The 13800-nt window shown below is 50.1% G+C and overlaps 1 long non-coding RNA gene across 1 annotated transcript in view; it reads right to left on the bottom strand.

Annotated features, from left to right (window-relative positions):
* Positions 1-12695: 12695 nt before the first annotated feature.
* LOC121667416 overlaps positions 12696-13800 on the bottom strand; it is a 1658-nt gene continuing 553 nt past the window's right edge. Inside the window, exon 2 of the long non-coding RNA XR_006017066.1 lies at positions 12696-13599. This is a non-coding gene — a long non-coding RNA (uncharacterized LOC121667416). The remainder of the gene's footprint in view (positions 13600-13800) is intronic.

Raw genomic sequence — 13800 nt, 5'->3', positions numbered from 1 at the left:
CCTGTGTAATTAGGTTCTTTAAAGTTACACTAGAAAACCTACAGCGATTGAACAGCACACATCCAGAGACATGCAGGGAGCACGTCCTGTAAGGGGTGAATCTCTCTGAACCTGCACCAAGTTCAGAAGTACCTGTGCAGCACCACAGGATCTACAAATCTGCCCGTGCTGAGGAGAAACACAAAATAATCACAGCTTTTATCTGGCTCACAGGAACCCATGGTGTTCATCCAGCAGCCTAACTGAGAGCAGAAAAAGCCCCCACTGTGTTCATCTAGCAGCCTAACCGAGAGCAGAAAAAGCCCCCACTGTGTTCATCCAGCAGCCTAACTGAGAGCAGAAAAAGCCTCCACTGTGTTCATCCAGCAGCCTAACTGAGAGCAGAAAAAGCCATCCCTTGGCATAACAATGCCTGTCCCTCACACCTCCATGCCAGATGAGTCTGTTACGGTGGCATCTGTCTGGTGACTTGGAGAACTTATTTTTACAGTAGCTCGTGGTGATGGGAACCTCAGGAAAAAAAAAAAAGCCATCACTTGGCAGAGAAAAGACCCTAATGAACCATTTGTCTAAGCTGCTCCCAAATCCTCTTGCTGGATTTGTGTGCACTCATGTGAGGATGAGCATTAGGAGGAGGGTGGTGGAGGTTAGCGGAGGAAAGATTAGCGCGGAAAGATTAGCGCGGCAGAGCGGCGAGCAAAGCGCTGAGCCCGGCTCTCGTGCGTCACTGCGCCCAGGCCTGACCCCAGCAGGGCTCCTCAGCTGCTGCACGCCACAGGTCCGCGGCTGCTTTGCATCCCCAGAGCACGGGAAAGAGTCACAAGGAGCCAAAATCCCCCGTGACGTCTCTTAAGAGCTTGTGAGGCAAACAGAGCACTCGGGCCAGACTGGAGCACGCTCCAGGGGGAGAAGACGCAGACTAAGGGATAATCAAACTGGAGAGCATCACATTTCCCAGACTTTAACCCACAGCAAAGTGCTATGCTCAGGCACAGCAGATGGGATCAGACTTCAGCCTGCTGACACTACACCCATGGCCATGACTCTGCTGCGTTAAATGATAAAGATTGTCACAGCATCTGCAGTCTGAAACAACCCCTCTTTTCACCTTCCTCTTTTTTTTTTTTCCTTCACAGATGTTTTATGCATTTTGTCAAAAGGTCATAGCCAGGGGACCAAATACAGTGAGAGAAAACAAGCAAACAGAAAAATCCCCGCTGCAGCTGCTGCTGAGTAAAAGAAATCAAAGAATTTTGTATGTTAGTTCTGGGAAAAGTGGTGCAGTGGAGGGGAGTTGCAGCTGTGGGTGCAATAATTGGAGGGAAATTCAGAACAATTATTTTTAAATGCAAGGTCCCAAATCTAAACTCACAGTGTGCAAACACAGAAGTCTTTGAATAACATTTCTCACTCATTTCCCACTCCCAAGGCTGACAGGGTAACCTGTAGATCACAGAGGGGATTTTCAGTGACTAAAGAGGGTGCTCTCAGTTATAAAGGTGTAAGTAATGCCCTTTATAATCAGCTGTGGATGGAACAGAACAGTTCTGGAGCCTTCTCATAGCTTTCAGGCACATGAACAAATAAAACTGCAGTCCCTTGCCCAAGGCTTGGTGCTCTTTCTCCACCTAGAGCATGACAGGAGGAATGTTCTGCAGCCACACACATTGATCTGAGAGGTAACTCTCCTCCAGTGAAATCTGATGTTTTGCCACTGATTGAGTGTGTTCAACCTCCCTTTTTACCTCCAAAGTCTTGTCCTGCTCTCCTTCTGACTCCGTTATTTTATTCACTGGGATATCTGTGTATTTCTGTGCTGTGGAGTGATTAAAACCTGTCAGTGCTCTTCAGTCTTCCTCTGAGTCTGTGTTGCTCTACAGTCCTGTTCCAGGGCTCCTAGAAGAGCTGGTGCTTCCAAAGAGCTGCCTGCTCTTCCCAACACCCCAGCTAAAAGCAGGCCACCATTCTCTGAAGGGCATGAAGATTTCACTGCTTTTATGTCCCTGTTGTGGCCATCCTCTTCCTGTCCCAGCCTGTGTTGGAAGCTGGCTCCTACCCCAGGGCTGACCCCAGCATGAGAGGGATAAGAGAAGGAGCGCAGACACTAAATCTTCCCTGTGGTAACAAAATGTGGTCCTAGGGGCTCCATCACCTCTGCTCCTCTCTAGGGTGGGCATTACTTCCCAGATGGAAGGAGACACTCCTTACCTGCAAGGAGATATTCACATTTTGGTGCTGATTACCCTGGAAAAGGGGAAAGGGGATCCAAGCACGACCACATTGGCCGTAGCACTAGGCCTACTCAAAAGGTGTGTAAAGAAATCATCCACAGAGGGCAAAGGGGTGTTTCCCTATGGGAAAAGTGTTCCCAAGGGTCTCACAACTCACTCTGGCACACAGCACCCTTCCTCCTGCTCTTCCAACCCACACCACTAAACCCAGCCAGTCCCTGTGCACTCTGCTCCTCCTCTCTTGCACCACCTTCTTCTGGAATTTGGGGGTTTCTTTTTTTTCCGAAGACAAGAGTTTCAAGAGGCTGCAGCTGTGAACAAGCCAGTCCTTCAGCCACTGTGCACTGCTGCAGCTGTGACTTTATTTGCACCCCCTGCTCTCATCCAAGGGGATGGGTCATTCTGATCTTTAAGGATCTACTTTGGCTGAAGAAATAAACGGTCAGCCAAGAGAATACGTGCTGTGATCAATAAAACATCAAGAAAGACTGGCATATATCTTTAAGAAAACGAGGACAGCCTTCCCAAAAACTGCATCTGTCCCTCTGGGGTTCCCAGAGCCTGAGAATTCCAGGCCGTGTGAGTAGAAGTGCAGCCCTTGTAAGGACTTGTGATAAATGTCTTCACACCAAGCAGAAGGGACCTTGCCCTTCTCCGGTGAATGTTATTCCAGCGGTTTGGACATGGCTGCTCCATGGCTTACAGCGCTTGGCAAGGGCTTTTTATCCCCATAAACTGTAGCGCCGGCAATTTTTCCAGTGTGTTCACGCAATGTGCAGCCTTCAGTTGAGATCACAATATGCTCGACATCCATTTAACATCTATTCCCAGAGGTTGCCACACTGCAGAGTTGGCTTTTCCTTTACAAAGCACTCAGGCAAAACATGCTCCGGGGTCTGAAAATCTGCACGGCTCTGGAAGGGGTCCAGCGGGAGGGGAGTCGTTGTTACCATTCCCAGGCACGTGTAAAAGGTTTTTCCAAACCTCTGGAAAGCACTAACACCCAAACTGCCGACAAGATGACCTGAATTAGTCAGGAATCTCAACCATCCCAGCAACTTGCTCTGTGAGGTGCTATTCCCTACATAAGGGACAAACATAGGCGCCTCATTTTCACCCTTAAACCAGCATCTGGCTTACAAAGTGTTCATCTCCCAGCTCATTTTGGTCCATAGACAATTAGATTTTCTCAAGCAGCCCCCAGGAAACGGGCCATATTCTTCTAATACCTGTCACAGATAGGCAAGAGGCGGGGAAATCGTGTTATCAATCGAACAAGAGAAGGTGCAAAGGAAACAGCTGAGGTTTCACAGGTGCTGCTGCCTCGTTTCACACCTCTTTAGCTTATCTCCCAGACAGCAGTACCCTTTGGAGCTCAGCACTGGTTTTAACGTGCCTCTGCAGGATGACTTCTCAACCTGAGCTCATTCCCTAAACCCTTCCCACTGCAGTGGGAAGTTCAGCTCTAGAGGAAAGCCTTGTTAAGTGACCCACAGTCTAAATGCCCTACATTGTGCAGAACCCAGAGCTGAAAGGCATAGCCCGAGCCTTCCTCAGCCTGCTGCATCCACGGCCAGGGAGCCTCCTGTCCTCACACATGTGGCATGGTCTGACCTTTGCACCAAGTGCTCCACTAGCCCAAAAATGTCACATGCCCAGTAGCTGGATCTGTGCTGCAGATGGCACGCTGTGCTCTGCTGGCCACAGGGATAGACTACGGATGTGGAATCGCCAGGAAAAATGAAGTGAGCAGCAAATTTTTCCTTTCCAACCTTTAGCTGGATGTAGGAGTGTTCAGGACTAGACGCACACTATCTGCCACATCAAAACAGAGAGAGGAATGACAGCTGTAGGATTTGACCTTGTTAATCCAGCTGTTTAGTAGAATGAGGAATTAGACAGCAGCTGTAGGTGAACCTGCATCGATATACCTGCTCAATACCCAAGCACTGCTATCAGGACGTATTTTGCAGCTGTGATTTTAGGACCACTTCTGGTCTACAAACACAGCAAAATTCCCATGACGTTCCAACAAAGACAGCTGCTTAGGAAAGCAGTTTATATGGGGTGAAAAAAACAAGCAGGCTCTTTTGTAGGCATTGGCATACTGATTAAAGTGCCATGGATCTTGCCTTAGGGTGCTCACTGTAGCTGGCCATTTGCTGAGAGAGACAAAGGCCACATAGAACCTGTGTGGAAAAGGGCTCGGATGGGCATGTGCTGCTGCTCTGCCACTGCAGAGATGGAAGTGGTTGGCTTTAATGACTGCTACTGAGGTAGACCAGCAATCCCTCTTCATCTTGTGGAGATGATTTCCCCATTCATAGAATCACAAAATGGTTTGGGTTGGAAGGGACCTTAAAGATCATTTTGTTCCAAATCCCTGCCATGGGCAGGGACACCTTCCACTATCCCAGGTTGCTCAAAGCACCATCCAGCCTGGCCTTGGACACTGCCAGGGATGGGGCAGCCACAGCTGCTCTGGGCAGCCTGTGCCAGGGCCTCACCACCCTCACATAAAGAATTTCTTCCTGATAGGTAATCTAAATCTCTCCTCTTTTAGTTTAAAAGCAATCCTTCTTGTCCTATCACTATCTGCTCAGGTACAAAGTTGCTCTCCTTTTTTTATGAATTCACTTTAGATACTGAAGGCCACAATAAGGTCTCCCCAGAACCTTCTCCAGGCTGAACATGCCCAGCTCTCTCTGCCTGTCTCCATAGCAGAGGTGCTCCTGTCCCTGCATCATCGTTGTGGCCTCCTCTGGACCTGCTCCAAAAGGTCCACAACTTTCTTGTGCCAAGGACCCCAAATCTGGGTCCAGCACTGCAGGGGGGTCTCACGAGGACAGAATAGAGTGGGACAATCACCTCCCTTGGCCTGCTGGACACCCCTCTTTTTTTGTGGCCCAGGACATGGGGGGTTTCTGGGCTGCCAGTGCACATGGCCAGCTCATGTCCAGCAGCGTCCCCAGGTCCTCTGCAGGGCTGCTCTCAGTAAATTCTTCTTCCAGTCTGTGCTCATGTCTGGGATTACCCCAATGTAGGTGCAGCACCTTGCACTTGGCCTTGTTGAACCTCATGAGGTTCTTGTGGTTTCACTTCCCAAGCTTGCCCAGGTCCCTCTGCATGGCCCTGTCCTTCCACAGTGTCACCTGCCCCTCGCAGCTTCCTGTGCCCTGCAAAGGTGCTGAGGGTGAGCTGGATCCACTGTCTGTGTCCTTGGGGAAGCCATTCAAGACCCCTGGGGCAAGGCAGAGCCCTGAGGGACACCCCTCGTCCCCAGCCTGCAGCTGGACATGGAGCCACACAACTCCCTGGCTGTGTCCAGTCAAGATCCACTTCAAGGTGGTGAACAACCTGGTTACACACCACAGATGCCACTTCCTTCAAATGAACTTCTTTACACTGTGCTTTCAAAATCTGCAGTAAATGCACGCACTTCTTGGGCCAACAATTGATCCATTTTTTAATAATTGCAAATCTGCCACGTCAGGTGAGGGTACAGCCAGCCACTTTCAGCCTCTGGCTAACAACCTCTTCCCTAGAGGTGTGTCAGGCCCATGGAGGGATCCCAAGCAGAGCCAAGGAGTCAGGTGGATCCTGGGAGCCCCTTGCTGCAGGCTCCCTCCAGTCTAAGTGCATCTTCAAGTATTAGCAGCACTTTTATCTCTTATTTTCTTAAGGAGATTAAAGAAATAAAATTCAGACCCTTTTTGAGGTAGATGAGACCTGGAAAAATCACTGGGACCTGCAGACCAGCTCACTGAGATTGCAGTGCCGTGGTTCTAAAGCCTCCTGACCTCTGCTGCGTGCTCCTGGCCTCCCTTGGGAACCTCTTGGGGATCAGGCTGGAGGTGTCTGCAGTCTGGGAGCTGGGGGAGTGAGGCATGGGCAGCTGAGGTGAGGGACCCCCAGGTCCCTTGGCAGCTGCCAGCCCTGAGCCAGCAGCTGCCCGGGCTCCTCCCCAGGGTCCATGGGGAGGCTTTCGGCCATTCCGTGCAACAAGAGGCAAAACGGGCCAGAGAACTGAAATCAGCAGTGCACATCTGAGCCCAGTGAGTGCCAGGGGCTGCAGGAAAGCTGTTCCAGGTGCAGTGGTAAAAAGCCTTTCAGCAGCAGCAATGAATGCACAGGGAGACTGTTTAATTTGGGCTAAATGGCTGAGCAGCCTCATGCCAGCTGTGTCTTCAGCTGCCTTCTCCTAGCACAGTTCAGGTTCCTTCTTCATGACACTGTCACCTTCCAGCTCTCTCGTACCAACAAAGTTAACAGGAACTAGTGCTCTTGCTGTGGTTGTTTTAACCTTGTGGGAAAGCTGCTGTCTAGCATTACTCCAGCATTCAGTATTACTCTGCTCTGAAATTTCGCTCCACAACTGGGCTCCTGGGAAACTCCCTTTGTCTTTTGCTAATCCAGAGGAGTACAGTAGATCCTTTCCAGGACCCTGGTTGGGATACACCCGAAGGGCATTTCAACACCATCCAGTGTTGCCTGGGTTTCCTGTAACAGGTTTACACCCACGGTGTTACTTCCCGAGCTGGTGTTATTTCAGCTAGAGCTGCTTTCCAGTGCTAAAACCAGCGCTGTAAATACTATCGATCTTGGGCCCTGCTCTGCAAAAAACACAGTTCTGCTGGATGTTGTGAACATTTACTTCTTGCTAAGCTCCAGGGAAATGCTTTAAGAACATATAGCTTAGCAACAACACTGACCTTTTTTTTCCCCTCAGCCCCATTGCTTCCTTAGTCAGGTGGCAGCAAAGTCTGTTGTTGCAGTGACTGCCCTGAAATTAAGAGCTAAAATAACAATGGGAAGAATTCACACGAGGCACCGCAGCTCCTGAGCTGCGTCAGAGCCAGCAGCTTTGATGCCTGTGCTTTCATAGGGCTGACTAAACACATCGATTAGATCTGCATCAGCCATCCTGCAAGTGATAATTGGAAAATAATATTTTCACAGGATTAGAGCTTCTTGCTTTGAAAATAAGCAGCTTGACTTTGGGTAAAATTTTCCAAGGCACCTATGTGGTGCAGGCAGCAGAGCCTGGCTCCAGCTCAGGTTATCAGCAGCCTACCTGGCTCTGAAGGGCAATGCTGGCAGTGGAGAAATGAGAGCCTGGGCTCAGGATTCACCTCAGGCTGCCCCTCTGAACCTGTTTGCTGGCAGGTTTCCACTGCCATTGCTGATGCAGGTGTAACTCCTCCTCTGCCCCTTTACCTGTGGTAATGAAAGCTCTCTGACAAAGGCTGCAAACACATGCAGGTTTGTCTGCCATGCCTGTTATGCATCTGTGTGTTCACATCAGGCAAGGACACCTGACCAGGACTGGCCCCCACCTCTTGCTCATGTTGGGAATGATTTTTGTGAAGGCAGGATGAGCACACCACAGCATGGACACCTGGGCAGTGCAGCTGTGCAGGGCAGAGGGAAGCCCTGGGAGCTAAACAAAACCCCGTGGCAAAACTGCAGTGTCCTTACCCAGCTCTGGCTCCCTGGGGAAGCCAGAGGGGTTCCAAGCAGTCTCCATGGAGGTCACTGGCTTCCAGAGGGGCTGCCTGCTCTCACAGGATGCTGCTGGGAGCCAGGAGAGCAGAGCTCACACACCACAGCCACTCTTAGCCAGGCACTCCACACAAAGCAGGGGGCTCCTGTTTTCATCCCGTGAGCTCCTGAGGGGTCACACTCCCATCGCCTCTCAGTGTTGCAAAATAAACCCAGAAAACAACAACAGGGCCTCCCTGTAACCATCCTGCTTCTCCCTCTGCACCAGGAGATGGCAACTCACAACTCAGACTAATCTGGTAATGCTTTCCTAAGTGCTGCCATGCCAGCAGCTTTTCCCAAGTTATCCCTCCCTCCTCCCCCAACTGGATCCCACAAGCATCCTCTGTTCCTCCAGGATCCCCACAGCTCCAAGATGACACAGCAGGCCCCTGTGGCATCACCCAACATCTCTGTACTGAGGTGAATGCAGGCAGCACAACCCTTGGCACCTTGTTTCACACACCAGCCAGAGAGATGGAGGCATAAAATTCCTTGTGGGATGTACATTCCGGGGGTCCCTGCTGCTCAGAGGGTTCCTGGTGGGGACAGGGCAGCAGCAGCTGCTCTGTGGAGAGTCCACGCTGCAGAAACCACCTCGTAGAAGCAAATCTCCTGCTTCTGGAGCGCAGGGATCACTCACAACCCTGCTCTGGGCTCTGCTGTCCCCTCGACGCCCATCCCGAGCGCCTCATGCCGTCAGCAGGGTCCTGGTGGGAAGCGCTGCCCTGGACAATGTCCGGCTCAATTCCTGCCGAGGATTTGCAGCTCTGCAGCAGGAGAGCCCTTCCAGCCGAATGCCACCGGAGGGAGCCCCAGCAAAGCGAATGGAAGCCTCTGCATCCATCCGCAACAGCGGCTTCCACCCGGGCATCCCAGAGCCTCCGGAGGCCCGCGATTATTTCGTGGGGGGGTCATGGAAAGCAGCACCTCTGCTGTCAGGAGGGGTCCATCACACACCTCAGGCTGCTGCTTTACTAAAGCCCCGGGCAGAGCGATGTAGAAAAGCTTTAGAGCCTCTATGGAGTAGCTGAGTACCGAGCCACAGCCTCTTCACCTGCACTTCCTACCCTCGCCTGACCCAGGACAGCTCCCGACGGACTTAGGGGAGCTTTGTCTGACCCGGGGAAGCAGCAAGGAGCCTGTCGTGGGTGTGTTGTGCCTTGCCTTTCTGCAGGCTGTTCTGACTGGGCTCCTTCCTTAAAAAAAAAATTTCTGTAAATATATTTCAAGATAAGTCTGGCACAATCCCTTTATTTTTGTGAATGTGGAGCTACGAGCAGAGTTCAACTCCAGATTGCAAAGGGAATTTGCAGGAGGTTTTCCCCCCCCCCCTCCTACAACAACTTTCTCTCAAATCCCTGCTCTGGTTCTCTGGCAGAAACACCTGCTATTTTTAGATCTAATATTTGCTGATAAAAAAGCTCCACCGTGAGGGTACAGTCCCATGATGGGCTTGAGCTGAACAACTTGGCTGCTACAGAAGGGGAGAAGCCTTCTCTCCTTCTCCTTCTACCCCATCCTTCCTGATTTCCCTCCCTCCTCCTGCTGTGTGCTCCCATCTGTGCGTTGCAGCTTCATTTCCCCGTTCTGATTGCAAGATAAAATGATTCAGCTTATTAACCTGGCCATTTGAGCCAGTTCAAGGCGCTCACGATGCAGCCAGGGCAGTGTGGGAGACGGAACAAAATAAGCTCTGGGAGGGGTGAAGGGAAACCTGCCCCTTGCACCCTGGCTGAGCTCATGTGAGGCAAGGTCCTGCTGTACCAGGAAACCACAACCAAATGAAGACAGGCTGAAAACAAACAAAATTATGGGATGGGCATAGCAGATCTGCAGGCTGCTTTCCTATGCAAAGAGTTTGCATGGGCTCAGGGGCACTGGACATGTCATTGGAGGAAGGATGTAATAAGAGATTCCCACCAAACTCTCCTTTCACTGCCTTGGTGTCCTCTTGGTCCTCTGACTGCTGCTGAGGGCAGCAAGCAAGCAAGCAATACCTGGAGAATTTTTCCAAGAGTACTCAGAAAGGTCAAAAGACATCATCTGCTCCCACAAAATGCTCCATCCAAACTGCCCAGGACAGCCCAGAGAGGAATTTCCCTCAAAGGAGCAGCTGGGTTTGCTTATCTGATGGACTTTGATTATTTTCCAGTGAATCCTTTTGGCCCTTGGAGTGTGGAGGGGGACCGGGGGCAGCCCTGGGGCAGCACTTCAGAAGGCTGGAAGAGGAGGTCTGAGACTGGAGAGCCCGGACTAAACTCACAGGGGCAGACACTGAAAGTAGAAGAAAAGGGTTTTTCTTCTTCTTTTTGTGGTGAACAGGGATGCCATCCCCCCCATGGCCACAGCACAGTGATGCTGCCCAGTTGCCCACATGTGGGGAAAGCACAGGGATCAGCACAGAGAGAGGGCAAGGGATGGGGCCCACCTTGAATAAACACTTCCTGGCTTTGGAGCTCTCCTGCCAGGCTGGTATCGCTGCAGTCTCTACTGACATCTTCTCTTCTGGGCCAGGCTAGCACATATCCTGAAAAAAACTTGGAGTTCCTGCCTAGCAAGGGGGGTGGAGGGCTATGGAGAGGCAGAACAGGCAGAAAACAAGTGATTTGCACCCAGATAAGGAGAGTGTAATCAATGGGGTGCAAAAATATCACACCTCAAGAAGTGGTCCTGGAGGAGCCAGAAGTGAAGCTGCAGCTGTGGGCACCAGATGTTACTTGTGCACTGAGGCATGAAGGAGAGGAGGCCACAAACACACCTGTGCTCACCACTGAGTGCAGAATATTCCCCTTTCTGTCCCCTACCAGGGCACTGCACCCTCACTGCCAGCTAAGAGGTCCTGCTGCCTCGTGTGTGAGCGAGGAGACTGCATGGGCAGCCTGGTGAACCCTCCATCTGAACCAATAAGACTATTCCTAGATTCTTATCCTGATTCTGCTCATCTCCTGTCCACCTTGATGTTAAGAAAATCACCTGCTCTCTATGTCTTTTCAGCAAAGGGGGAGGATGGCATTTTTGTCTAGCTCGTAAGCTCCTCCGGGCAAGGAAAGAGGGCTTTTTACAAACAGCAATTGCCATAAAGATGAGCTTGACCCCAGACTGCACAGCAGCTTGCTGGATGAAAGTTCTGATCACATCAAATATCGTGTTGAACTTAAAAGCCCTGCAACTTTATTAATTTTCCTGGTTCTCATTATAAAACTCTCTCTAACAGCAACAGATCAGTGTTCCTAATCAGGGGTTGGATCTCAAAAGCTCCCCAAGGAAAAGCTTCCCGAAGACACACAAATCCCTCACCCATGCTCTGCAGTGTCTGCACTGCTGCTTCTCCAAGGCTCTGACTCAGCACTTCCTCTCCTTCCCTGCCACTCCTCCAACCCCACGGGCTGCCCCTGGTACCAGACTGGTCCAATTCACCATCAGCCACAGCATCAGAGCAGTGCCCTCACAGCACTGACAGTGGTCAGGGCTCAGCTGACGGTGACCTGGGGGCCTCAGAGAGGGTCTGTCCCCATGTGCTTGGTGGCAGACTCCTTTATGCCAGTGCATGTTGCCCCAAGAGATGACACAAAGCCACAGCCAGTCCTTCCCCAGACCCATATGGAAGGTATGGCTCCAAAGATCTCACCCTGCTCTCTGCTGTGCTGTGCAGCCTTTCCTGGGGTTGCTATAATTAAGGATCTTATCAAAGATCTGCTTATATAACCATGGTGATTAGTGAAGTATAGACATGAAAGTAGATTAGATGAGATTACCAGCTACAGCTCTGTTCTGAAGTACATGGGCTGCCTTCACAGATTAATTTTTTGACATTGCATCTTAAATTGGTTCTTTCCACACAGCTGTGCCTTGTTCCAAGAGGTGTCAAGCAGAGAGCTGGCAAAATTGTTCAAAGGGCTTGCTGACTTCGGGTCAGTAATTATCGCTGCATATGCACTGTTGGCAAAATCCCTTTAACCTGAGAAACCAAGTCCTGTGCCCTGGCCCGGAACTCCAGGTTCCTCTTTAGTGCATTGTTCTGGGCACTGGCAACCAGAAAGTGCTATTATCCAGTGAACGTGTGAAGTACGTCGTGTACTGAACCCCTGGATGCGTTTCTGTGTTTGTTTTAATCTTTTTTCTGTATCCAAGCACTGCTTTCTTTTGCTTCACAACCATTTTTTTTCCACCTTTCCTGCTAGCTCTGCCTCTCTTAAAACTGGCTGCTTCCCTCCCCATTTTTCCTCTCAGCCCTTTTATCTCCAAACCAGATCTGGGTGTCATCATTTTGTCCTGGGTTGTTGTGTCAGTGATGACAGTGGGCCTTAAGGAGGCAGAGCAAAACAGAGGAGGGGTTGTGACAGAATTTAACCCAATAAATCTAAGCAGAGTGAGGCAGGGAGTAACCTGCAGTAAGTCACTAACCTGAGATTTATAGATAGCTATAAAAAGAAGAAACGTGGGAACAGAATGGCTGCTGTTACCATGCCAGGCAGAGATCCCTTCTCCTGACTCACACCACCACACAAACCCAGCATGTTTCAAATATTGAAAACTTATTTTGATTCCCCAGGAAAAAATGTATTTCGACATATTCCAGCCGAAGGCTTTAACAAAAACATTGAAGCAAAAATTAGTGCAAGTCTGTCGGAAGAAGCAAGGAGCAGCGGGGAGCAGGTGAGCTTTACATCCCTAAAGAGCACAGAAAGAATGGGGCAGGACATGGAGCAGTGCTGAGAGGACTGTCCCTGTTCTGAGACAGGCCACAGCTCAAAACAAACCAGGAATTGCAGGTGTCAGGTTGGATGGGGCATGGAGTGGAACCTGGTCCAGTGGAAGGTGTCCCTGCCCATAGCAGTGAGTTGGAGATGATCTTTAAGGTCCCTTCTAACACAAACCATGATGCTATGAATGGTCCTGAAGTAAAGAAATTCAGCCAAATTAAATTTAATAAAGAAATAGATTTTATTTCGCGGCCGAAAGATTGGTCACACAGAAAGCCATGATCGAGAAAAGCAGCCCTGAGCCCGGGGTCGGAGCTGGGTGAACACGCATAGATCTGATGATCTCTATCGCATCAGAGCTCCCAAGTTCACCGATGCTGCTTCGGCTGGTTCCTTCTTATACAGTTTTTGGGCAGAGTCCGAATTAATTCTATTCTTCTCGCAATTTAGCATATTCATGATGTTTTCTTGTCCCGAAGTTGGACGGCACAAAGCGTTTCTTGGGTCTGATGAATTGTGCATCTTTGGTGATGAATTTGTCTGTTTCCGATTCCTGGAACCCTTAGTGGAGTTCCCGGAATGTCCAATTCCTTATTGGCTGAGATGTAGCAGGTCATCATAGCGTTAATGTCCCGGTGATAAGATCCAACCCCACCTGGGGTGGAATCCTCACCTATTGATTACATCTCTGCTGAAAGAACTTCCTTTAGAACTGCTCTAGTGTTGCAAAATTTTCCTCTCAGCCAGGCTGGTGGGGGGCGGGGTTTGAAACTCTGGCTCTGTATAGTTTTATTACAGCTCATTTTTATACATAACAGCAGGAATTACAGACTTCATTTATAACACTCCTAATCTATGAATGGCCCAACCCGACCTGTGAGCGCTATAAAGTGTACTTGTTACTGCTTCAGGGAATCGCAAAAGATCTGAGATGAATGTTAGTCACACACTTGAGTCCTCAGTCTTGTTTTCTGAACCAGCAGAACGAGTAAGTTTATTTCCCGATGTGCTTTTCAGTGATGTACAGTACTGGAATCTTCCGCATGCATTGCTGCTCCATTGCAAAAATTTCAATTCACTGGGTTCAGATTTGCAGCTTTTGGCCCATAATTCCGTGAAACCTCCCAAAACAATGACCAGAAAGAATTTGGTTCTCCCCTCCACTCTGCTTTTAACTCAAAAGCATGTTTTACTTTTTTTTTTTTTTAATTTAAACCCCTTCAGACCGTGCACTCCCCACCTTCGCGCGAATCCCTTTATCCCAACCCTCGGAAGCCGCGACCCCCAGAACAACCCCGTCCCCTCGGCCCCTGCCAGGGGCG

Source organism: Corvus kubaryi, unplaced genomic scaffold, assembly GCF_017639235.1.
Source record: "Corvus kubaryi isolate FWS band 111438036 unplaced genomic scaffold, C.kubaryi_AGA036_p1.0 133, whole genome shotgun sequence".
Taxonomy (NCBI): Eukaryota; Metazoa; Chordata; class Aves; order Passeriformes; family Corvidae; genus Corvus; species Corvus kubaryi.
The sequence above is the reverse complement of the archived record's forward strand: the minus strand, read 5'-3'. Positions and strand labels throughout refer to the sequence as shown.